This window comes from Gallus gallus, chromosome 4 (assembly GCF_016699485.2).
Source record: "Gallus gallus isolate bGalGal1 chromosome 4, bGalGal1.mat.broiler.GRCg7b, whole genome shotgun sequence".
NCBI lineage: Eukaryota > Metazoa > Chordata > Aves > Galliformes > Phasianidae > Gallus > Gallus gallus.
In genome coordinates this window covers 10,207,695-10,232,838 of record NC_052535.1, presented here as the reverse complement: position 1 = coordinate 10,232,838, position 25,144 = coordinate 10,207,695, and positions in this window count along the sequence as shown.

Here is a 25,144-nt window from a genome sequence, read left to right as displayed (position 1 = left end):
AATAGGTATTAAGCTTCTTCCAATGCATCCCCAACAAAGATATAAATGTTTACAGGCTCTTCTCTGAGAGCTCCTTGTTGAAAAACAGTATCTGCTGATGCAGGCAGATGCTGCCCTATCAGCTTCTTCATATATCAGAAGTCAGCCTGTTCCTGCAGACCTGGGCAACTGCAGTAGTGCTTACAGCAATCACTACAGAATCACTTTTGTATGACTAATTGCAAGAATTTTATACATTACGGCACTGAAGTTTGATGTATGAGGGGAAAAAAACAAGACAAAATAGGAAATATTCCTTCTTTATTCAACTCAGGTATTCCTTACACTATAGCTTAGTGGTGTGGGCAATGAAATTGTTCACAGCGCTTTAAAGGGTTAGGACAAAGGATGTTCTTATTGCAGCATATGAGCCATAGAGACCAAGCTGGGAGAACACTGAGGGTGAATGTATAGAGTTACAAATGGAGAATTTGAGATTGACAGAAAAATGCACTGATGTTTGGCAAAAAGGTTATAAAAAAAAAATCCCCATATATAACATCACTGCCTACCTGCCAGAAAGCCAGGATTGTATGTACATATTGAAGTTACCACATACTTTCTCCACTTTCTGCAGAGAGCTATTTCAAAGAATCCAAGAAACCAGGCTCCTCTGCAAGAGGAGTGAAATAAATAAGGAATGAAAAGGAAGCTGCTTAGATAAATATGATTAATTCATTTCTTGGAATTCCTGTGAAAGAAAATCTACACCTACATTTCTATACATTGAGTTAAGATACTGGAAGATTTGAAGTCTTTAAATATAAATATTGCCTATGAATTGCAGTGATAACTGGTTCTTTTTAGAGGAATAATTTTGGAAATGCTTTCGGTACCTCACTTATGGTCTGGTATAGAAAATTAAGACTTGAAAAATTCCATGAACGATCCTTGTTTTCTGTCACCCAGCTGGGAACAATCAAAAGACAAGTTGTTACCATTTGACTTTTTTTTTTTTTTTTTTTAAATAAAGGATCATAATTGCACTAAACATTAAAGAGGAAGGGTATTAAATATCTCTTTCAAAGTTGTTTTTAAGTTTTTTAATTCATCATTTTGACAGTAGCAAATTTTTGCTTCAATGCTTTTTAAGGCAAACAATATGGGAAGTTTGGCTTCCAATCAAAATTTTTCAGGTGGGAGTAAATGTATCAAAAGAAAATTCTTTAATGCCTCTGCTTTCATTTAAAACATGAGCTAAAGGCATCAGCTCGGGCAAGAAGCAATATATTTTCTCTTTTGTCTCAATCTGTAACAAAAACTAAACTTTTATGCTGAAAACTTTTGGCATTATTTGTGTTTCATCCTGTGTTTGTGCAGTGACTTGGCATAGTACTTTGCAGGATTTGCAGGCTGTCATAGATAATCACTTAATAATAACAATAAAAAAACGGCCTGAGCTGCTAGGTGCCTCTTCACACTGAAAACCAAGTAATTTGTAATGTGTTCATCACCACTTAACATTGTCTACTCAAATTTAGAAATAGGCTGATAAAACGGTGCAGTTTAGACTTGCAGAGGATCCGGCACTCAGTGAATACAATTCTCAAAGTGCATTAACAGTATTCCATAGCAGCACTGTGAAGTGGACTCTCAACATTCTTCTCAGAAGCTGGAAACCAAAATCCAGAGCATGTTGGTGGTGGCTCAGCAACAGATCAAGGACAAGAGGCCCGTTATGTCCCACAAGCACCTGTATGTTCTGCCTTGTGTTCCACTCCAGTGTTTCTAACTCTGTTTTATATTAACTGTTTATTTTTTGTGTAATTCTTCTGTGCAGGGGAGGCATAGAGTAAGGAATGGAAGCCAAGTCCAAATCTCTAGTTTCACAGACACTTATATAAGCCTGTTCAGAAATTTAAAAGCAGTTACTGGTTTTATTTTTTATTTCTACTGTTTTTATCTCTACTCTTATGTTGGAAGACACTTCCAGACAACATTTCTGTTAGAAATTGTCTTCTGATTTTCTAGCTTACAGTTCATAAATTCATCTGCCTTTTATTCTCATGCAAATTGCCCTTGAGCTTAAATAGATATTTTGCTTCCATAGTCCCTTACTATTTTTTATGTTTTAGAGAGTGATCACAGGTTCTCTCAGCGTGAAGCTTGCTAACCCAAACCAGCACTGTGCTTGTCATGAATGGATGACTCTGCAGAGTATGTCTCTCTGCGTCCAGTCAAATAAATGACTATTTCATTCCTTCAGTACCAAGCCCTGAAATGCATATGGATTTCTTTTCCTGCTATAGTTTTACAGTAATCAGAGAATGGACCTGGGAGGAAAAAAAAATACGCAACTAATTAGAGAATGAGTGGCTTGATTTTGCTTAGAGAAAAACCCTTCATATCATAGGCAAAAACTTCAGTTGGCCTATGAAGGTGGCTTGGCTTTATTTACAGTTTCTGTTCTTCACAAAGTTTTGAAATCAAAGTTCTTGCCATGCTTGCTGCAAATTATTTTCTTTTGCTTAAACTCATCCTCTGTCCAAGAGATAGCAGTGTGCCATGTGAAAGACAGGAGTTGGCAATGATGAAGGATTCCAAAGTGAAGTTTGGCAGAAACCCTGGCAAGATCTTCCCAGTTAATTTTGTCTTTTTCTCCTTTCTTCATCAACAGCAGTGGGTTTAATGGATGTGTTGGTGTAAGAGAAATGACGTTTTAAAGGGAGGATTTCCCCAGTTAATTTGATTTCCTCTCTGCTGACCATATAGGAGTTCCAGTGTCCTGTGTCAGTCAGCTTCAGTCAGGAACCTGAAATTAGTGCTCATGCTTCTGCAAGTTTCTATACAAGCATTTGGTTCTGCATTATGTCTTTAGGGATGTGCTTAACATTTACTGCCTGAGTGTAGTGTGTGCCAAAGGCATTTACAGACTTTAGACGTTTGACTGATCTGGCCCCCATGGTTATGGGGAGAAGCCTATACCTTTCAGAAAAACTTGTTGGATGTTTGAATGTCTGTCATTAGCTTATTAATTATTGCATCCAGTTATAGGTTCTGCTGTGTTGAGGGAGATGAAGCCATGTGGTCTTTGTCTGGTTTGCTAAATGCTTCATTATTCTTCACAGCTGGAGCTTTACTGTGCATGTGTTTGTTTTCTGTAGTGCATTATAAAAAGAATATGCTGCTGCGGGGCTATGGCAACCAGCAGGCAGTGCACTCGCTGTAAGAGTGAGTCATTTTTGTCCAGAGACAAAATGTGTGGATAGTAGATTCAGACTGAATATATGATCTTCATTAACTTTTATTTGTAATAGATTATCTCTGTGGCTAAGTTCTAAAATCAGAAAATGCATACATCAGTCTAGCAGATATCAGCTACACTATCTCATTTATCTGTGCTCACCTGTGCCACATAACTCATCCAGTGTCTTGTGCAAGAGCATAGAGATCCATTATGTTAGCATCCATTTGTAAGGACTATCTGTCTGCTCAGAGAGGGTGGAAATTTAGTCATTAAACCAGTTTCTTGAAGGCATCTGAGAAGCCCAGGGTGCAAGTAAATGCTTTCTTGAGGTTTTCAAGGAGGCCTGAACTTCCCCTGACTTTCTGAGAAACACAAGGTGGGCATCATTAGTGTCTCATCCCAGGATGAAAGCGTGGCCTGTGCTAATTAATGTGGTAAATTCTGCTGTCTCTGAAAATAAATGCTGACAACCTCACTTGATCTTCAGTTACCACAGAACTTTTTTTGTGTTAGAGAAAGATGAATAATGTTACTCAGTGTGTATATTTTCTTCTTTTCCTGTCAAAGACTTTTCCACTTCTCTTTAGGGCAGAATAATTATCACCCCTCTTCATTGCTGTAGCCAAGTAATTTCTGCAGTGTTCTATAGTAAGTGCATGAAAAGCAAGGGCTAGAACCCCCAGCTCCCCCTGCAGCACCATCCTTCCTTTTTAAGATAGAGTCCTACATGGTCTTTGGTCTCTTTCATCTTTTCTGAAGTTGACATCAGAGCCCAAGTTCATGGATTGGGCTGGTCTAACGTGAGGCTCTTCTTGAGTTGCACTGATTGGCAGAAGCCAGACGTGGTGGGGTACGTGTTTGTGGATGACAAAGGGTATTGTGGAGCTCTGGGATTAGGTCCTTGAGAAAAACAGAGACAGTGTCAGTGGTCTGTATTGCAGAGCAGATGGGCTGCTGAGATTTCTTCCATTTGGAGCTTCTGTATGGCTTTATCATGTATGATGTTGTAATAATTAAGTCCAGAAACTGTAAATATGTGCAAGCCTTTAAGCCACTGACAAATGCATTCAACGGATGCATCCAGAAGTACTCAAAAGCATGAAAATCCTCCGGACTTGTGAATTAATGCGATAGATTTACAGAAGACCATTATCCCTGTTTGAGGACCAACAGTAAATCTTACAGATGACCTTCAGTCATGGATACATCAAAGTAACAATTCCATATATTGCACTAACTGAAGGTTGGTAACCCTACAGACTGTCAGCAGGAGAAATGGAACAAGAATAAAGTCTCTCTTCAGACAGCACCAGTATGCATATGCAGCATTCACACTGATCTCAATTATCTCTAAGTCTTTCAGTACTGAGTTGGAATACTGTTATACTCCTGTTTTAATACTGTGTACTAAAAGAGAGTATCCATTTCATCTAACCTGTGCAGTCTGTACACATTTCACCCAATAAATCCTCAAGGCAGTCTAAGTTAAAAATAATACTTTTTGCTGTGGTTTCTGGTACTTATTGATCAGATTTAATTAAAGGTTACTAATCAATGTTGCTGATGTGCAAGAATTCCATATAACAAAGAGCATGTACTATGTAAATAGTTATGAATTAAATGTCATACTTGGTATAATTACATGCTTCAGAAACCACAACATTTAATGCTTCACCTTCTATTTAAGGGAAGTATCTTTCATGAAATGCAAGTTACACCCAGACCATTCTAGATGTAAAATAGTTTTACTGGAACGTACATAAAGAATGAAATGCTCTGAGATCTGTAGTTCTGTGGTGACTCATTGTATGCAGGCATTCATGCTGTTAAAGGACACAGTAACTACATCAGATCAGACAACCTAAATGGTGTAAATGTCTTCTTATAGAGGTTATGGACCTGGTCTTAACAACTACAGCACTTTATTAACTTTTTATCAGACTTCAGCACTTGAATGGCTAAAAAAATTATAATTTCTCAGATGCAGGTAGTTCTATGCTGGTCATAACAAACAGGATGGAAAGACGTGCTTTAAGATTTTCAATAGAGTCCTAAAATGAAAAGAACCTCAGAAATCCCAGGAGATGGAGAATCCGTAAAAATCTTTTATAACTGTATGTATAAATATATAACTCTGGAATTGATATTCACAAGGTCTCTATTCTATTCCAGCTCGGTTTATAAATCCACACAAAAATTTCTATCAGAATTAAACCATAGCTTGATTATTTTTATTCTAAACCATACCCACACCAAGTGAACTGACACAGTGAGTACTTGTGAATTTCAAACCTTGAAAAAAAAAAAATGTGATTAGCATATCATCTGGCTTCTGCCTGATACCATCTTGCAAGAAGCAGAGAGAAAGGAAAGAAAAAAGAGAAAGAACAGTGAGGGACTCCAGGCAAATATAACCTTTGGTTTGGTATCACTTGCTGTAAATACTACATTAGAAGTATTAGGGAGACCAAACTAGTCTTGAATGCTGCAAGCCCTAGGTTTGAAATAAAGGTATTAGAAGTGAAACGGTTTGGAATATGAATAACTTGTACTGCAGAGTCCAAGAAGAGACTGGTAATGTACAATGCCTTCAGTCATTCTTACAGTGCATTCATTTATTCTTATGACTGTAAGGAGGCAAAGGTAAAAGAGAGCAGATATACAGTGCAGGATGCATAAATGAGGAGCCCTGCTGAGGCAGAGGACATAAAAGCACTCCAGTGCATTGCCTGTGCTGCCTGCACTGCAGCATCTCTTCCAATCTGCTGTGCTGAGTTCAGATTTCAACAAATACCTATGCAGAGAGCTGGAGCTTTAAATTCCTACTTCTCAGGAAAGCAGAGAGTGCAGGAGCTCTGTGCCTCTTTTTATTAAAGTAGGAACTCATGGGTATCGTTTCTCAGTGCAAGAGATTCTCTGCTGGAGGGTGGCTGCATTAAAAAGCTGCTACTGTGTCAAATAATAAACTTCTCATTCCCAGCTCCAGCTGAGAGCCTTGAAAGCAACCTGATGTCTGTCTGTAAAAGAAGCTTTAAGGCACCTTAGCATTTCCCTATTGCTTTTTGCCCCTGGCCAGGATTCCTTGCAAAGAGTTCCAGTCCTAAAGGCTGTTCCATCTTGGTCAGGCTGTCAGCAACTTTGAGGAGCCATTAAAGAGGCAGGGAAATGTAGTTTGGCCACAGTCCTGGCATTCTTATTTCCTCCAGTTATTATGGAGCTGGTTATGTGTGCATTTAAGCACAGAAGTTTCTGCAGACAGCCTAACCCATATCAGGGCCTTGTTTATGAGAGATTTTCACATAAACGTGAGAGTAAAAAGTCAGCAAATTTTACAAGAGAAAAGAAAAAGAAAAATCTCTCCTGTTAGCTGATAAAGAGAATTTGTCTTTAAAGAGAATGTGAGCTAAGTGGGGAAAGAAGCCTAAAGAACGTACAGTGAAAATGTATTACTCACGGTTACTAATTTTCTGCAATAACCTGACTGTTTTTAATAAAAGTTTCAGATGCAGTAATTTATCATAAACTGGCTTGTGCTGCTAGCTGCAGTACGCTGCATCAGATTTTTCTATGACTGACTATTAATAACTTCACCTCTTCTGCTTATTTATAATTTTCATGAGGTCTGTTAAACGTATTAACTTTTTCCTCTAACTATTGTTTGTGGTAGATTATATTAAATAAGTACATATGAAATCTATTATAATCCCTATGTTTTAAATCCCTGGCATAATGTGTTGCTGGGCTTTTGTTCAAATTAAATCACTTGCAAAACCTGGGTGCATTATCATCATTTAAAATTAGCTAGTGCTGTAGGTTTTCAAAATTCTGATCACATCAAATTTGGACACCTCATGAAAAATGTATCAACATTGCAACTGTACATTTTGCCATGATGACTGACCTTCCTTTCCAAGTGTTTTTGTTAAACACAAATCGATTTCACCTGGAGGTGCCCAGTGATGGCCACACAACATGTGGGAGTCATCCGGTGACTCTCGTGTTTGTTATGGGAGGGTGCCACTGGCAGAATGAGTTTCTGTCCACTGTGCATTAATGTGATTGGGAACAGTGAAGGGATTTTCCAGTTTGCCAAGAGCAGCAAAAAAATCTGGTCTGTCAACATTTTATGAGATGATTTAGGAAGTAGTTGCAGAGACCTTCTCCTATCTTGTTTTGTCATTCTTCTCTCTTGTCAAAACCACAGTGATTTTTATAATCATCTCTTTACCTCCTGGTTTTGCACTTATGTGAAAACTTTGATTAACCCTTCAGTATTCACCAGCCTCTTAAAATATTGAAACTGCTTTTGCAAGCAGTCTTTCAATTATGGAGCAGCTTAAATTCAGCTAATGTTTGTGTGCAGATGTTATTTTTGTATCTAATGTGACTCCCAAGTATTTTGTTGTTGTTGCTTTATTAAAAAAACAAAGGAAGACTTAGGTGGAAGTGATTGCAGCTTGTAACAAACACGCTGGTAACTGAGATGTGATTGTATGATACAGACAACTAGTTTGAAGATTTAAACTTGGTCAAATATGAAGCAAAGTGGAAACAGTAAAACCTAGTCAGACTCTTTATCCTGCCCCGCTCAGAGGGAATTTACAGGTCACTGGTATTTCTTAAGAATAATAGTGGTCAATTTAGACTAAAAATTGTATATGTGAATACGAAAAGGAGCTAAATGTGTAAAGCGGTTTGTATGTCAGTTTTTGTATAGCTCAAATGCTGTCAGTGCAGTTTTGTGATATGTTTCCTTCAGCTTGTTTTAAAATGAGAAAAAAGCTATTCATATATTCATTTTTTTCTTTTACTTTACTTATGAAAGATGTTCTAGAAAGAAGTTGCAATAGCTTTTCTGTTCTCTATTTCTCATCATCATCACCCTTATGTATACATATAACAAGAAAATATTTTTAAGGATCAACCTCAACCTTTTTTTGTTGTTGTTGTTGATGATGCAATAACACCCCACATGCCCCCATCATCCCCAACTCAGAATCTCAGCAAATGAAGAGAAAAATGGAAGTTATTAGTCATGAAGTAAGCAAACCACCTGTAGCTGTTGCTTGAAGATGCAATTAGAATTATCTATTTCTACTGTCATAATTTTGCTGGAAACAAGAAAACAAATGTGGCTACTTGAAATTGAGTAATGCTATAAGTAATTTATCAAGACAGTTATTGTTATTACAAAGCCAGTGCAGAGTAAGAAAAAATATATCAAGTAGAAGTGAAATGGATGCTTTGCAAATAATTTATGTAATATGAAAGTGACAATATTCTCTGTTTTTCATCATTAGAAATGCTTTTCCCAACATTCCTTTCCGCCCCTAGTTATTGTAGATATCTTGAGGTAACCGTGCTGCTTGTATGTATATTTACTTATATAGGCATGTGTCGAGATATGCATGGATCTATACTTTAAAAAACATATTCAACAGATTAGTATCTAATCTTTTTTCAGGAGTTTGCATCCCTTTGTATTCCTGTTAGCAGTGTGATGATGTCAACCTTATTTTATGCATGCCTATCTGAAAAGTTTTTTCCGCAGGTAGCATTTGTACTTCTGACAAAGCATGGTTTGTTGCATTCCCTTATAGCTTAAACTCAGGCAAGACAAAAATGATTGACTTATTTTCTTTGCTTCAGCAAAAGAATTTTAGAGGCTTACCCAGCACTTCAAAACTGTTTACATATTTTTAGCTAGAGGACTAAGAAGGTGCAGAAACTGGATTAGCATAATAAGCCATCATGCTCCAAGCTCCCATTTAGTTTATCAAGTCAACGATAACTTGTTTTATAAGAAATGAAGTGCAGTAGAAGAATGTTTCATGAGAAACCCGTTTCATGAGATTCTGCTTCAGAGTCTTTAGAGAAGGAAAGATTAAAGGACTTGGCTCTTTCTGCTTTAGAAAAAGCTGCATGTTTAGTTTATGAATACTAACAATGCTGTGGGCACATAAGTGTGCCTGACTGCTCCTTGTCTCTTCCCCTCTCTTCTCAGCATCAGTGCAGAGTTTAAACTATTCTGCTTCTTCTAGAGGCTATACTGAACGCAGGGGAGGTTCAAGTTGGATATTACAAAACATTTATTCTCCAAAAGAGTAGTGATGCATTGGAACAGGCTGCCCAAGGAGGTGGTGGAGTCACCGTCCATGGAAGTGTTAAGAAATGTGGAGTTCTGGTACTGTGGGACACAGTCAGTGGGCACAGTGAGGATGAGTTGACGGTTGGACTCAATTATCTTAGTGGTCTTTTAAAACCTTAATGATTCTGTGATTCTGTAGTGCTTCTGAAATTTCCTGCTTGCTTATGGGTTGCTGAGGCACAAATGGGTCACACTGAAGAGTGCTGCCACCTCTGCACCACAGGCAGAACCCACAAGTACAGGACAGCAGTTACTGCATGCAGGATTTTCCCTCAGTGTGTGTTTGCACCTATGGTGGTTCTGTTTCATCATTATATTCTGCTTCTTTCTTCCATGTGTGGGAAATCAGAAGCCATGTTTCGTAAAAACAAGTTAATGTTTGTAACAGTCTAGTGAAGGGACCGCCATCCTCGGTATTCTTATCGCTAGGAGCTTTGTAACATCTATAAAGACTTGTGCAGATTTCTGCAGTGTGCAGTGCTGTGCATCTGGTATTTTTGAGGTAAATGCTCTAGCAAACACCTTCCAAAGTATCAGAATATGCTTTGTTTATGACATGTCCATAAGGATACTTTCTGGGAATCACTCTTCTAGGTGTGGATTGTGTTGTACACCATAGCTGAGAGGAGATATAAATGGATGAGACATTGAATGAAATTGTCACATGAACAGTGCAAAGAAATTCCAAATGCCTTACAATGTGTGGAGAGGGTATGAAAGTGCCAAAGCCATATTTACTCATCCTCATTAGATTTAACTCAACTTTATTTGCTAACAAATGACACTGAGGATTCAGAAATGGCGATTTTGCCAAATATTAGCTCTGCATGGGATCCAAAAATCATGACCTGAAGATCTGTGTGTCTTTGCATATTTGCTTTTACACAAACAGTTATTACTAACGACAAAATTATTTTTAAATTTGAGTTCTTGGGAATTTCACAGGGTATTTGCTATAGAAAAGTGCCATTTCTGCATTGGCTGTGCTCTCAGTTGTTTAATACAATGATGGAATTTGCTTAGTTCTGTTTACATTGTTTCTATAGAGTGCTTTGCCTTTCCCCAAGTCCTCTTAGGCTGAGTTAGAAAAATGAATATTGAATTTGTTTGGTGTATTTATTCATATCCTTTAAAGTCTCTTTCCAGAAAATAGCTCACATCTAATGTAGATAATAAAGTTGTTTTGAATGGATAATAGAATTTCATTCAAAGCTCTTACATTTCACGTTTGAGTCTATATAATTTTTAATCTTTTTGCTGCGTAGTTGCACAGTGATCATTTTAGCTCATGAGTTGGTGCCTACTCAAGTTCATTTTATATTAATTCAAAGTTTGGTAACAAATGTTCTGGATTTTTTTTATTTATTTATTTTAAATTATGTATAGTCACTTTTTTATTATTAGAGGAGAGTGAAACCTTTATTTCCTTTGTGCTATCACAGATGTTGCACTTGAGCACTTTGTAAACTGTGAAATTTGTTGTTGCAGATGAAACTTGCTTATTTCATTTATCACGTTTGTGCAGAGCAGAGTTGGCAGTCACTTTCTTGCTGCATGGTCACCCACACAGCTACCTCTGCAGCTCTCTAATCAGACACAACACAATATTGGTTTGCATTTCTGTACTTTTACATTGCCAGGAATTCTTCTGCTGTAAATGAGAAAGAGGTCCTTCTTGTTTTTAGTAATGCTATATAGGCTGTAAACATTTCTGTTTTCGTTTAGTCACTAACATAAATAAATTTAACCGATCTAGAGGGATTATAATAATCTTTAAGTATAGCAAACCCTATTTCCCTTATGCTTCACTGCTTCTCTCTGGGGATTAATAAAGCCATGAACGTATCACTCTAAATAAACAGGAGAGGTATGGAGTGGCTGTACGCTGCATTCTGCTAAGGTGGCAGCAATCCTGTTGGACTGGGGGAGCCCTGTTATGAAAAAGCAGTTTTTCTAAAGCCTTACAATTTCTGAAACTTCCTGAAATTTAGTGAAATGTGGAAATCTTCAGTGGTTTTGAAGACCCATGCAGTTGTATCTGAATTTGTAAAACTATGGCTACAGGCTGTGGATTAGTCTGGGATAAACATGAAGACTTAAGAAAAGTGACTTAAGTGTCTTCGATGTAACCCATACAGAACTGTGCTTTCAGTTCTTTGTTCTTCACTCTTCAGCTGCTGCTTTAACTAGTTCTGCCTACTGCCCCTCTTTTCAGTGTCTGTAAAGATTCAGAGTGCATCAGTTTGAGTAACACTGCTGCTTATTATCCATCACAAACTTGTTCCTCAAACCATCTGTTTGGAAAAAGGTGGCACAACCTACTATAGTAAGAGCTTTGGAAGTCTGCAGCCTCTGAAGAGCAACCCTTTTCCTGCTCCCCTCTCCTTAGTGTTGGCATGTAAGGCCCAGCTAGCCTGTGCTATTAACTCTAGAGTAATTGCTGAGTTCTTAGAATTTTTAGATGAACATTTGCCTCAGAAAACAAAACTATTCTGCTCTTTTACTAAAATATAAGCTTTTTGTTGCTGCTTTTATTTACAATGTTATTTCCATTTAACAGGGTGATAACTACTAGGAATAACTTTGATCTTTGTAGTAATCTGATTCAAAAATTTACTAATGTTGTTTATTGTGTATTCATCACAGTCATAACAAAATTAGATATACAGCGATTCTACTTAGCAAGAAATTATTCAACTTTAATGAAAGCAAACCATAAGCTAACTTTAAAGAACTGCTGCATATTGCATGTTGCTTTGCTTCATAAATAAATCCTTTTGCATTCGTAATTGCAAGTGAAGACTTCTGAAATATATATTCAGATAATTAACAATTAAAGATTTCCCTTTTTTCTTTTCTTCTCATTAGCAACATTTAAAACAGGAAGCCCTTGGCAAAAAGAGATAAACATGGTGCTCTAATCCTGTAACAACTCACATGAACATTCAGTTTTATCCACTATTAAAATACCATGGTAAAATAAGGATTAAGTAAAGGACTTAAAGGAAATCCCATTGAGGTCGCCAGAAATGCCTTTACTGACAACGGTGACTTTGAATCAAATCTGTAAAGGTCTGCATTTAGGTTTTAGGATTCATCCTGTCAGCACGGTATTTGGATATATCCCAAATAAAATCTGCAATGACGGTGAAGTGGTGGCTAGAATGAGTGTGTTTTCATAAATCCATTTTTCTCAAGAAAGCTTTCCCAGCCTTTCACAAAGATAGACTTTGGATGCAGGTACACATTCGTACATTCTCGAATTGGCTCAAAGCATCTTTGTTTTGTAAACATCTTCTCATAGCTGCATATATTAGCTTTCTCTTGGGCTTTAGGATGGCTATGTAGATCCATCTACAATCACCTGATTCTAGCATCCTTATTTTTCCTTTTCTCATTTCAGTTCTGTATTGCAGATTAGACCCAGAAATGAGAACATAGTCCTCTTGTCATGTGAATGCTGTGCTGTGCTGGAATCTGTAGGAGTCCTGGCATCCCTGTCACGTGTCTCAGTTCTCTGAGTTTTATCAGCAGATCCTCAAGTGAGTTGGGATGATCAACATGCATGCAACATACTTTTATTCTGTAGATAATTATATTTTTTATTAGATTACTATAGACTGTTCCAACATTTAGTCTGTTGCTTTTGAGAAGCAGATGAAATACTGCGTCCCCTTATTTTCTATTTTCTTTGCTTAGGGGCTGGCCAACACACTCCTACTGAACTAATAATTTTCTTTACTAAATTTTTCAGTGAAATTCATATATAACAGAATTCTTCAAGTGAGTCAGTAAACTCAATTCACGGTAGGAAAATGGAGGATAAATTTCAGAACATCACTCATGGAGTATGTTTATAAACCTCTAAGTGTTTATTCAATTAAATATTTATGTCTTGGCTAATGTTATTGTTTGGAGGTTAAGGGCTCTGATAGTGAACAAAAGATCAGTCCATCAGTGACAATTCTTTTAAGCAGAGGTAGGTCCCCTATGCTGGAGCACACCCAATTCAGTCATACCTACCCTTCTCTATGGAAACAGGAGGATCTTTCTTCTGCTGTGCCTGTATCTGTGAGTTTTCTGATAACCCCAACTGAGATTTTTAAGATCATTTATGCTGCTTTAGCAGCTATTCTGCGATGAAACAGGTAAAAAAAAAAAATCCCTTCCTTGAATTCTAGAGGTAAAAGGGTGTATACAACTAATATCAGGGAAGTACCTTCAGACAAATATTTCAGACATATATTTGCATATATAGGGTATTGGAGCCCATGATAACCACTGACTAAGAAAACAAATACTGACATCATTGTCTTTGAGATTTTGAATTCACTCTTTAATCTCAGTCTGAACTGGTTAAAGCTGTTACCACATCAGTAGAACCTGTTCATGTGGCTCACGGGAAGCCTTTCTGCTATGAAAATTATATAGTGTTTTGGTACTGTTTGGGTGATGGAGACTTTGAACTTGATTCCCCTCTTTCTTATAGTCAAATAGAACCCTTTAAATTTAGTTTATGATCTGGCAATAAACTCAATCAGAATTGTTGAGAATTTTACTTTATTGTGGAGTAAAAACTGAGAAGAGACTGAGAGCTTCCCAGTGAGCCAGTTGGCTTCAATAAGCGATTGAATTCAGTTTTGGGATTCTGACTTGCTGTTCTCATGGTCCTTAAATACTTCACTTCTTACACTTTGTATTCCAGTGAGTGACATTTTTTACTGCCTGCACTCTGAATTATTTACAATTAGTAGGACCTCCGTGGATGTCATCTGGCTGGTATACATCTGTCTGGAGAAAAGGTTGAAAGATTAATGGCCCAATTTATCATGTCCTCCATGAAACTGTTTAAGGAAACTTAGTGGGAAGATTAGTTTAAATTCATGAAGATCCAGCAAGAAACACTGACTTCGAAGATCTTCCTTAGTTAGCTGACAAAGTGTTGCTGTGGAACTTGAAGACCTTCCACGCAACGGAGGTATTGCAAACATTGCCAGACCAGGTAAACTTGTCAGAGGTACACTCTGTTCATCCTCAGCCTTTTAATGAAAGGTTTTTTTTCACTTCAGACGTACAGCTCCTGAATGTCAGTATTCATTATCAGCACTAGTAAGAATGGTGCAAATCCTGGCTATATGTGCTGGTATACTTTGCTGATAACAAACACAGAGCATGCGAGCTACCTTTTTTCATTATGTGTCCTCTTCATTGCCTTTTCATCACAAATGTGTTTTGCTTTTCTGATAATTAGGGTGCTTGTTGGAAATCTAAAAGTTGAATTCATGAAACTGAAGTACTAGTGCACTTCCTATAATATTAGTCATTATTTTGTCTCCTCCCTTTCTCTCTCTTCCTAATCATAGTCTTAGTGTATGGTGCTATTTGAGAGCATACTTTTAATGTCAGTGAGCTTTGTGTATGAATTATTTAATAGGATTTAATTTACCAGCATGATTTGTAATTATGCTTCCTTGCTGCTTCTATCTAAGAGTTGGTTTTGCTATGCTTTAGCTTAATCAGTACAAAGTTAGCAATAAAGGAAGAACGTCATATGTAATTTCATATATTACATTATAATGAAAATACATTTACGTTCCTTAATACAAAGTATGCACATCTTCTAGTTCTATCAAGGATAAATAAACTTGTTCTCTTGTTTTGTGTTAAGTAATCTGGTAGAAAAAAGTTAGGCTTTTAATTTTTTTTGAAGAACGGTGTTTACAAAGTAGTATAAATAATATAAATATTACCTATGAGATTAGTTTTTCCTTATAAGAGAGATGTTTTGGAGTGAGATTGTCAATCTGAATTTTTAATCTGTCTGTATATACTCTTTAATCTTAAAAGCAGCAGATAAGAATGTAACACCACTGTGATTCTCGGGTAAGAGGATTTCCTTTTTTTTTTTTCCCCTGACAAATTTAAATCAAAATGGATTTTTTGTCATTGTTTCAATGTTACGTTCAGCTTGGTGTTTTTATTTTTATTTTCCCAAATGTCAGTTCTTTTCATCAGAGCAAAGCCAATTTTAAAAAATAGGACAGCATCATTGTGAAATCAGAATAGTTGAAGAGGATATTTGAGCACGGTGTAAAAGAGAACAAGATGTTTCAAAAAGATGAATGTGAAAGAAAGAAGTAACACGAAAACACATGTTGACAATCAATTTCTGTTAAAGTCTGCTGTGAGTTTATGGCATCAAAGAGAAATTGAATGACTTCCACATATTCTCTTCCTCCTAGTGCTAAAGTGAAATTACTTACAGACAAGCCTGCTGGGCCAGGGCTTATAACTTTGCCATATATGAGGCTAAGGATAGCCTGTGCATTTTTCACTGTCGACTATATGTATTTCAGGGACATGAAGATCATATTGGGATAGAATGTGTAACAAGTGGAACATAATGTTTTAATTCAGTGGAAGTACTGTATCCCTGTGTCTCAGCTTGTAATTATGTTGAATTTTACTGAGTCAGCATTTACATGGAGGTAATTGTTTTGCATTATCTGCCTAGGCTTTAAGAATTACCATTTTAAAAGTCAAGAGTGTGAAACTCTGAGTATTGATGTTAAGAGAGTCAGTCTAATATCATTGGCATTTGATCTGGGCTCTCTGTCCTAAATATGTCACTGCTGTGCTTAATGCAGTATTAAATACCAAAAATTATGTGTAATTGCCAAAGCACAGCTCCATGGCTCCCACATTCATTTTCAGAAGAAAAAATTATCAAAGTGTGAAAGTGACAATGTATAGAAATGGAAGAGGCAGATTGAAATATCAGTGAATGTGTTCATTTCACGTTTTTCGTTTCAGCATCTCCTTTATTTGATCACAAATTTGCTAGTAGATAACTTCTGTATGAAACATCATCTCTAAAATTGTTAACTATATGCTGTTATTTCATTTTCTCTTGCTGAGCAAGACAGGAAAAAAAAAGAAAAAGATTTCCTTAGGAGCATGGAAGTTTATTCTGCCTGCATAGGAATACTTGACAACACAGGTATATGCACTGTGAGACTTTATGGACTGCCTGCCTTGAACATAGAGGCTCTAGCAGAACACTTGAAATTATGCTTAGCTGCACACAGACAAGCTCTTTGTTAAGCCTTGAATTTATGTCCTAAAATGTTCATATGTAAGAGATTTAATCCCCATTTTATTACCCAGACATCCAAGGACAGTATTTGAACTGTACTGATAGTTATAGTTATCACAAATAAATCCTTGCCCTTACTGCATCTTGCTCAGTTACATACATGTATCTGTGTTGTTCCCAGGCAGTTGTTGGAGCACAACTGGGAGGGAAGTTAAATTCCTAATCTGAGACTGTAAGCCTGCTGTTGTACATTGGTTTCAAAGGCCTATTCAGTGGCAATGTCTATTTACATAAAATCTGCTAAGTTCCGTGTCCTGTGATAGGCACCACGATTTCAAGTTTTCAGGTACCAGCAAGACATGCTTTGCAATCTTAGAATCATTCTATGATTGTTGTTCTGTGTCTAATTCTCCTATGTGATGTAAGAGAGAAAAGCTGCATGAACAGGGTTTGAAAGACCATGAAAGTATGTGAATAAAATATTTCGGCTTAATTTGAGGGGGTCTTAGTGTTATTAACTACTGGGGACTGTCAAAGAGGTAAGGAAGGAAAACTACAAAGCTGACAACGTAAAGAATCCATAATTAATATCTGAGAGTTTGAGAGAACTTAAACTGGTGTTTCAAGGCTATTTTCCTTTTGGATTCTGTTTTTCATCCAGCTAAGGTGGTAAAATACACGTCAGAAGTTTTGCAGCTGTACTGTGGCTGTAAATCCACTGGTTCAAGACTCAGCCTAGCTGTGAAGCTTATGGGATTTCAGATGTCTCAACTGGTTAGCAAAGAAGACAACAGATCTGAGAAAATACCTCGTATTTAATGAGATGAAGGCAAGTGCTATCCTGGGTTGCTTTCTGAGAAGGTATTGTGATAGCGATCTTACTCTCTGCCCCACTAAGCAAATTCTTAAGCAGCATTTTGCATCATAGTTCTTTAAGTATTCACTTAATGCTAAAAGGAACTGATTGTGGTCAAATTTTCTCCTTTTTTTTTTTCTTTCTCTTTTTTCTCTTTTTTTTTCTGTTTCTAGACTGTATATAATACCAGTATGTTATATCTTTCAAAATTAAGGTATCCCTTGTTTTTATACCTGGTCAGCTACGATTATTATGCCATAGTGTATAATGGAGCCAGGAATTATTTGAATTTATCTTTGCATAGAGAAAACAAATGTAAGACTGACATTTTACCAAGGCTAAAACCACATCTAATAATGAAGTCCAACTAAATTTTGCATCAGCTTCTGACTGATTTACACCTGCAACTCAACGCTATTTAATTAGAAACATGAGTATCTGGAACTGCACCTGTGCCTGAATTAAAGTTGCAGAGACTCATTTGCCCGCAGAACGGGAGACAAACTCGTGAAATGATGGCATTTTAGCTCTGAGGTATACACAGCGATGATATCTGAGGGGTGTTCGAGATGCTTTCTTTAGTTCTCAAAGCAAAATAATTTCTATCGTGACCTTTGTGCAATGCAAGCTGGATTAAGGTCCTGAATAGCTACTTGGCCGTCGCGAAATTTGAACAATATTTTCAATTACTGGAGACAGCAAGATACATGGAAGTGCTTTGTCTCCAGCTGGTAGTCTATGCCGTGTGTATTCCTTTGCATATATTCTGCTTACATAAAGAGAGAATCAATGTGATTTGCAGATCAGATCAGACTAACAGTGCTCCTATCTGGCCTGTCATGCTAAAATCCAACTGGAATTAGTTTCTTGAATCTGTCTTTTAGCTATTTCATGTGTTTTACTATTTCCCAAATCTTGAAAAATCATTATCAACTTGCATTATAAGCAGATTCTTCTCAAATTCTACGCTAGTTATGAAAGGTGAAACTGCTATTCCATAGAAATTAGAATGAAGATGCATGGCTTTGATAATCACAAAGTTAAACATTTATGCAATTATAAATTCTTTGAAATTAAAGTTTTGCTCAGTTTAGCTATGATGGCAAAAGCCAACCTAATAAGTATAGCTCTGCAAATAAAAATTCAGAGTATACTGCCTTGAATTTTTTTTTTAATTGCAGTGATAAGACCCAATTTACCAATCCACTGATCCTTGAGATTCTTTTCTAATTATCTGGGATCACTGACCATTTCTGCCTATTTCTAACACAGAAACTTTAAACTGCAGTTTACCAGTCTGTTCTTAATGATTATCGTGTTTCATTATGTTAGAATTCTATAGGTAGTTTTCAGAGCTACTTTAGATTCTGATTATTGCAAGTTTGGAAAGCATGAGGTGGTAGAAAATCTGCAGTATGCTCCTTTTGAGCTGGTTTGAAAAACAAATGACAAATGCACAAATACTGTGCAATTTAAAATGTATAACTACAGAGGCTTTTTTCTGTTGGCTTTTGAGTCAGTGGCTCTCAGTAAGTGGGTAACACGGCAAACGTTGATTCCAGGGAGCTGTCTATTCACTTCTCATTGCAGCAGGAATTTTTCATTTCATGCATCATTTATAATTTGCTGCAGTGGCTATGAGAAGTCTTTCCCTTTCTCTGTGTATGTATGTATATATAAGCTTTTATACATATATATTTTAATACCAACGGAATGTGCCTTGTCAGCCTTCCCTAAGCAGCAAGTCTTCTGCGTGTAAAATTTGGTTGGATAAGTTGTATCAATGCAAGTTTCTGCATGCACTTACCTCTGGAGGAGATGGGAAAGAGCACTAAAATAGTAGGTGCAGTATTGGCATTTAATTATGAGATATGTTGGAGCATTTCAGTAACACCCCAGCTTCTGCATGCAGAATGAATTCAGACCAGAAAATGGAAAAAACTTTGAGAAAATGGAGACACTGAGAATTATTTTCATGAAATACAGGTATTTTTTCATATTGGCAAATACAAGTAAAACTAACTAACCAAGAAAGTATATTGACGTGACAGGAATGGTAGCTTAAATGTCCAGTTTAAACAAGACACAGTTATGTTTGTCTGACGTCATGTGGTACTTAAGGTTTGTTAAGACACTGTTGGGAGACATAAGGGGAGAATAAGGCAAAATTAGACCGTGTTCTTGCTATTATGAATGCTAAAATTATTTAACTGTTTGCTTACAAATATATATATATATTTCTTTTTAAGGAGAATACTCTCAGTGCAGTGATCATTTCATCCATATAATGGCATATATATTATGAACTGTATTCCCAGAGCTACCTGTGGCCACATGCTTCATTCTCTGGTCCTGTGCCCTTCCTCTTTGAGAAGCTTTTCAATGCAGTATCTACGCCCCCTTTCTTTTTCTTCCTGTTTTGTTCAATTGGTTTGAGATGCTCCAGTGTTTGTGGTTATCTGGATTTGATTGATGTCTGGGTCTACAGCTTTCTGAACAAGTTTGATAAAATTTACAACATGAACTATTCTTTTATGCTCAATATTTTTTCTTATCTGGCTGATATATTTGATGGCATATCAGTAAAACTGGGTAGAAGCTGACCTGAGCAGAGGTGATACACCTATGAGGTGAAGGTGCACAAAAGTCTTAAAGATGTCATGTTCTTGCCTGATCTGCTTTAGGTCAATGTCTGACACTGGGTGAGTTGAAATATATCTCCTCTTGAGATCCCAAAAGGGGCACTCTGAGAGCTACAGATCACCAACAAATAGCAGCATTTTGTCATTTATTTATTTATTTTCCTTCTTTTATTATACTGTTCTAAGGTAGTGAAGCCAAGACAGCAGCTTTTATGCATGCTGCCTGCATTTGGCTAACCTCTCTTGTTTTTTTTTTTTTCTCCTTCCTTCATACAAAGAGAAAGAAACATTATTGGAGATTCCAGCGAAGAAAGGCCTAAAAGCCCTCCTGCAATCTACATGGAGGAATAAACTATTGACAATATGCCAACAAAGGCTTTGATCAGACAAAATGAAAAAATAAATGATCCTCAGATTTCTAGTAAGCCCGCCTTGAGAAACAACTCCACGGAAACCAGTGCTCACAGAATTCCCTTCTCTTAATCAAACCTGTCTTAAGCAGTCAAAATATTAAGGCAGGTCATAGCTAAAGCACAGCTACTCTGTGGGTACATAAGCTTCCTTTTGGCAGTGGAAATATTTATAACCCTTTGCATACTCATCCCCAAATTTTGTTTATTTCAGTTTCAATAGGGCAGCCAAAATGTATAGACAGCACGTTGTGGTCACCCATGTTCATTATGGCTTTTGTTGAATGAGAAAAATAACCTATTTGATCCCTAATAATCTTGGTGGCCCTCTGCTGGACTTTCTCCAGAAGTTCTTTGTCTTTCTTGAACCGAGGGGCCCAGAACTGAACATAGTGCTCCAGATGTGGCCTCACCAGGCAGAGCAGAAGGGGGAGCATTACCACCCTTGCTCTGCTGGCCACACTCTTTTTAATTCACTGCAGGATATCATTGACCTTCTTGGCCACAAGAGCACACTGCTGGCTCATGGCCACCCTGTTGTCCACCAGGACACACAGGTCCTTCCCTGCAGAGCTCCTTTGCAGCAGCTCAGCCCATAACTGGTACTGATCTGTGTGGCTGGAGGAACATAGCTTTGGAACTGGCAGAGTAACTCAGTGGGTATTCATTTGTCTGTAGTTAATTTCAATTTCCCTAGACTAGGTGAATTTCCAAGTATTATTTGTCCTCTTGTTGTCTTACAAATACAAAGAAAATAAAATGGATCAAAATAATCTGTTTCATAATATTACCTAAATGGAAAGGACGATATAGCTGTCTCAGATTTAATCAAAGCTTGCATAGGTTTAGATTCATTCCATGAGACTCTAAAGTATTCTCAAAGGCGAGTTTTCTGGTCTTCTGAATAAAGACAACCTGCACAAAGCAGGAAAAAGGCTGTATGCGTGAAGGTATACATACATACGTGTGTTTCCTGCCACTGTTTTCATTTGCCACTGTATTTGTTTGAAATAAAAATACTTCTGCTAGTTTATTCTAGCTGTATGCCTTTTAAACCTTTTGGCTCAGGCTTCTGATGACTTCTCAAGAGCATATAAACTGACATCTGTGATATTTGGCTCATCTTGGAAGTTCTTCATTTCCCCAGGTGATTTTCAGCTTGTTTTGAGTTAACTTCTGTTATCCACATATTCATGGCCAGGGTTACCCCTGAGGAAGGGAAAAAACATTTTCTCCTTTGATAAAATAAAGTATCTTTTTTTCTCTCCTCTTCATTTTGTACCACTATAATAATGGATTTGTATGAGGTTTCAGATTTAGTTCCATAGAAAGAGGCATTTATGTTAGCTTGTCTGTAGTGCCAGTGCAATGCTCTGGAGAGGACTGTAAATCAAACATGTATAAACATACAGTATTTCAGCTTTTACAAATTATTCTATTCCACCATGCTTAGCTTTGTTATGACTGTTATGGATCAGAGAATCATAGAATTGCGTGACTAAAAGAACCTGAAAAGTTATGTATCCCCATGTACTGAAATAGATACACCTCACTGGCATTTATTTAGCAATCAGTAACTTAAGTCAGATACTGCTGACTGTATTACTGGTTGTATTCACCATTATCTCTCTCACAAGACAAGTCGGAATGTGAGTATGTAGATATATGTATTGATTGTCATATTCCACAATAAAACTTCTGAGAACATAAAGAGCTATAGAGTGCATGATGCTATTCAATATCTAGTTTCTGTACTAGTGCTTTGCTTTAGTAATGGGGCTATTTTGCTTTATATGAGATGAGGGTGCTCTTTTAAGTTGATAAAATAATAAATCAAGTTATGTGCATATTAAGCAACTTTTAATATAATTAACGTCAGTGCAATTCATCATCTCTGAGTTCCATATGTGCCAATTCATCAAAACAACAATCTTGTAGGGGACTGTCTCAGTAAATAATTATTTCTTTGTCCAGTCTTTCTAAAGGGCATGTGAGAGTACTTGCTGATTCATCAGTGCTAATGTTGAGGTAAAACTTTTCTGATCTTTAACAGAACTGTAGTTCATCTTGGTGATTTTTTCCCTCTCTTTATTTCATTTATCATGTTTTATTTAATTTACCATTGACACTAAGGAATGAAAATGCTTGTATGAACATCTTGAGAACAACCTGCACCCATAATTGCCATGGTATTCATCTGCAAACTCCTTTGTTTATAGCAGATCTCTGATTATAATTTTAGGAAGCATATTGAGTTCAAGATTTTACTTCTGTTGCTATGTGAGCAGCATAGGGCTTAGCAGTTGGAGTTTCCAATCTTGCTCTCTCATGAGTCAGGGATGTAAGAAAGGTTTTTCTCAGCATTTTATGTTAACATGCTTTTGTTCTTAAAATATCATTTATCAAATGGAAAAAAAAAATCACTAAAATACCCTGATCATCTCTGCATTTAAACTTTACAATCGTGGTTTTTGAAAAAAAACAAAACCAAAACCAACACAAAACATACTATAGAATTAGAAGCTCAGCTCCCATTGAGTTGAAATTACATAGGTCACTCCAAAAGTAATGCTTTTTATTTATTTCTGCGGAAACTACAACATATAGAAAACAGTAACGCTGTCTGATACAGCAAATTTTCAGCTAGAAAAACACTATTTTTCAACATAGTCACCACCATTAGCTGTGCATTTTCACCAGTGAGGAACAAGATCCTGCATGCCATGCTTGTCAAACCTGCACCAGTGGAGGTGATCCACAGTTGCTGTCACCACTGCCGAAATGCACCACCCGTCACCTCACTGTGCTACATTCATTGTTTGTTCTCCGGAAGTATTCAGCAAGCATCAGTGCATATTGGTAGGTGCCATTTTTTTCTGCATGGGGGAATTTAATTCCACCCCTTTGTGTTATATGCACTTCCATGTCAGATGCCATTCTGTCAGACTGCCCCTCTTCTGCCATCTGTCACACAGTAACAAAATATAATGGAATGTTGATGGGAAGGTTCAGCATCTACTGCCATATCACCAACATAACCTCTGATGTTGAGGGCCAATTTAATAAAATAGGAGGTATTACTTTTGGAGCAGCCCTGTAAATGAGCCAGCTAAGTATTACTGCTTCTAGTTCATGCATGAATAAACTGAAGCATAATGAGGTTATGAAATGTACTTGAGATTACTCATGAAACTGCAAGTGGTGCCTTCAAATATTGAAAAGTTCAGTGAGTAAACCATGTCCATGTAATGTATAGACTTAGCAGTCTATAGAAAAAGAAGTATATGTTAACTGATATTAAAAATATATATATATTAAATAATCTGAGCAGTTGAAACAAACTGAACAAAAGACTGTTTAAAATTCAATAAAAATAACTCATTTATATTCACAATATCTTAAAACTTATTCTACAAGGGCTTTAAAAAGAAAATTGAAGGAGAAAACTCACACCACGGTTCTTAAAACAAATATTTTATTTCTGGAAAAAAGTTGTCATTCCTTTTGTTTCTAAACTCACAGGTTAGAGAATATGACCAGAATAAATAGGAGATTTGTTATCAGAAATGTATTTCTCTTAGTCAAAAACTTAACAAACTGCTTTTCAACCTTCATGTGCTGTTGGTACGGATTGGACTGTTGGTCCTGGTTTGGGTCTAGTGAAAAGCAATAGTGCACAGTTCCTCAAATTCGCTGTGTGCACCAAGCCTATTCTTGGCCATGGTTTAAACCCGTAGGTATACAATTAGCAATTAACTCATTTGGCACTGAATAGCCATTAACCAGCTTTTAGTTGCTCTGATAGATATCATTACTTAGGGACTGGCGCAGCATGCGGGGCTGTTAACTACGAGTCACACAGCTCACGCTTCTCCGCATCATTCCTGCAGTTATCGATGACCTTGTACTCAGGGGAGGAAAATGAGATATTCTGCAGTCATTAAGAATACACTGCAGTATGTGTGATGACACCTAGGCAATCAAAACTATCTCCATCAAATCGCAGGTGACATTTTCATTAGCTCAACAGTTTCTGGGCTTTGATTAGGAAATGACTCCTGGAGAAAAGAAGAAGTCATGTCATTTCATACTTCTGTCATAGATGTTGCACTTTTAACTGCTTTTTTTTTTCAGTCCTCCTTGGCATTTAATGTGCAGCTCACAAAGTTTTATAATGTGGAACATTATTAGGATAAGTGGTGAATACTTCTACTAGCAGATGGAGGAGTTCTTACTGTGGGGCGGTGTGTGTACAAAAAGTTCATGAATATTTTGGGGCACTATATGCAGTATTTCTGGGAAAAAAAAGAGCAGAACTAAAATTGTATGATACCTGCATGTGAAACAGTTTCACTGAACTTACTCAGTGAGGTATGGGAAGTCCTGAATATGAAAATAACATAGGTAAGTCTAGACAGGTAAAAATGGGTTATTTCTGTTTAGCTTTGTGTCTTAGGCTTGGTATCCGCATATGGCATTGACCCATGTGAAACTGAGATTGGTAGTCATGTTTGGCATTGACCAATGTGAAGCACATGAACAGTTGTTATGAACTCCTATGCATAACAATATCCATTATATTCTCCGTTTAAGAAACACACAGTCTCAAAACACTGCAACTGCCAATTATTCAGCACATGTCTGTGAAGTAATTTAGTATCATCCCCACTTTACATGTATGGCAACAGATTCAACTTTGATCTTGACATTGAGGTGCTCAGCAGCAATTCAAATCAGATCGTCTCTGATTCTTCTCATCGCGGGGG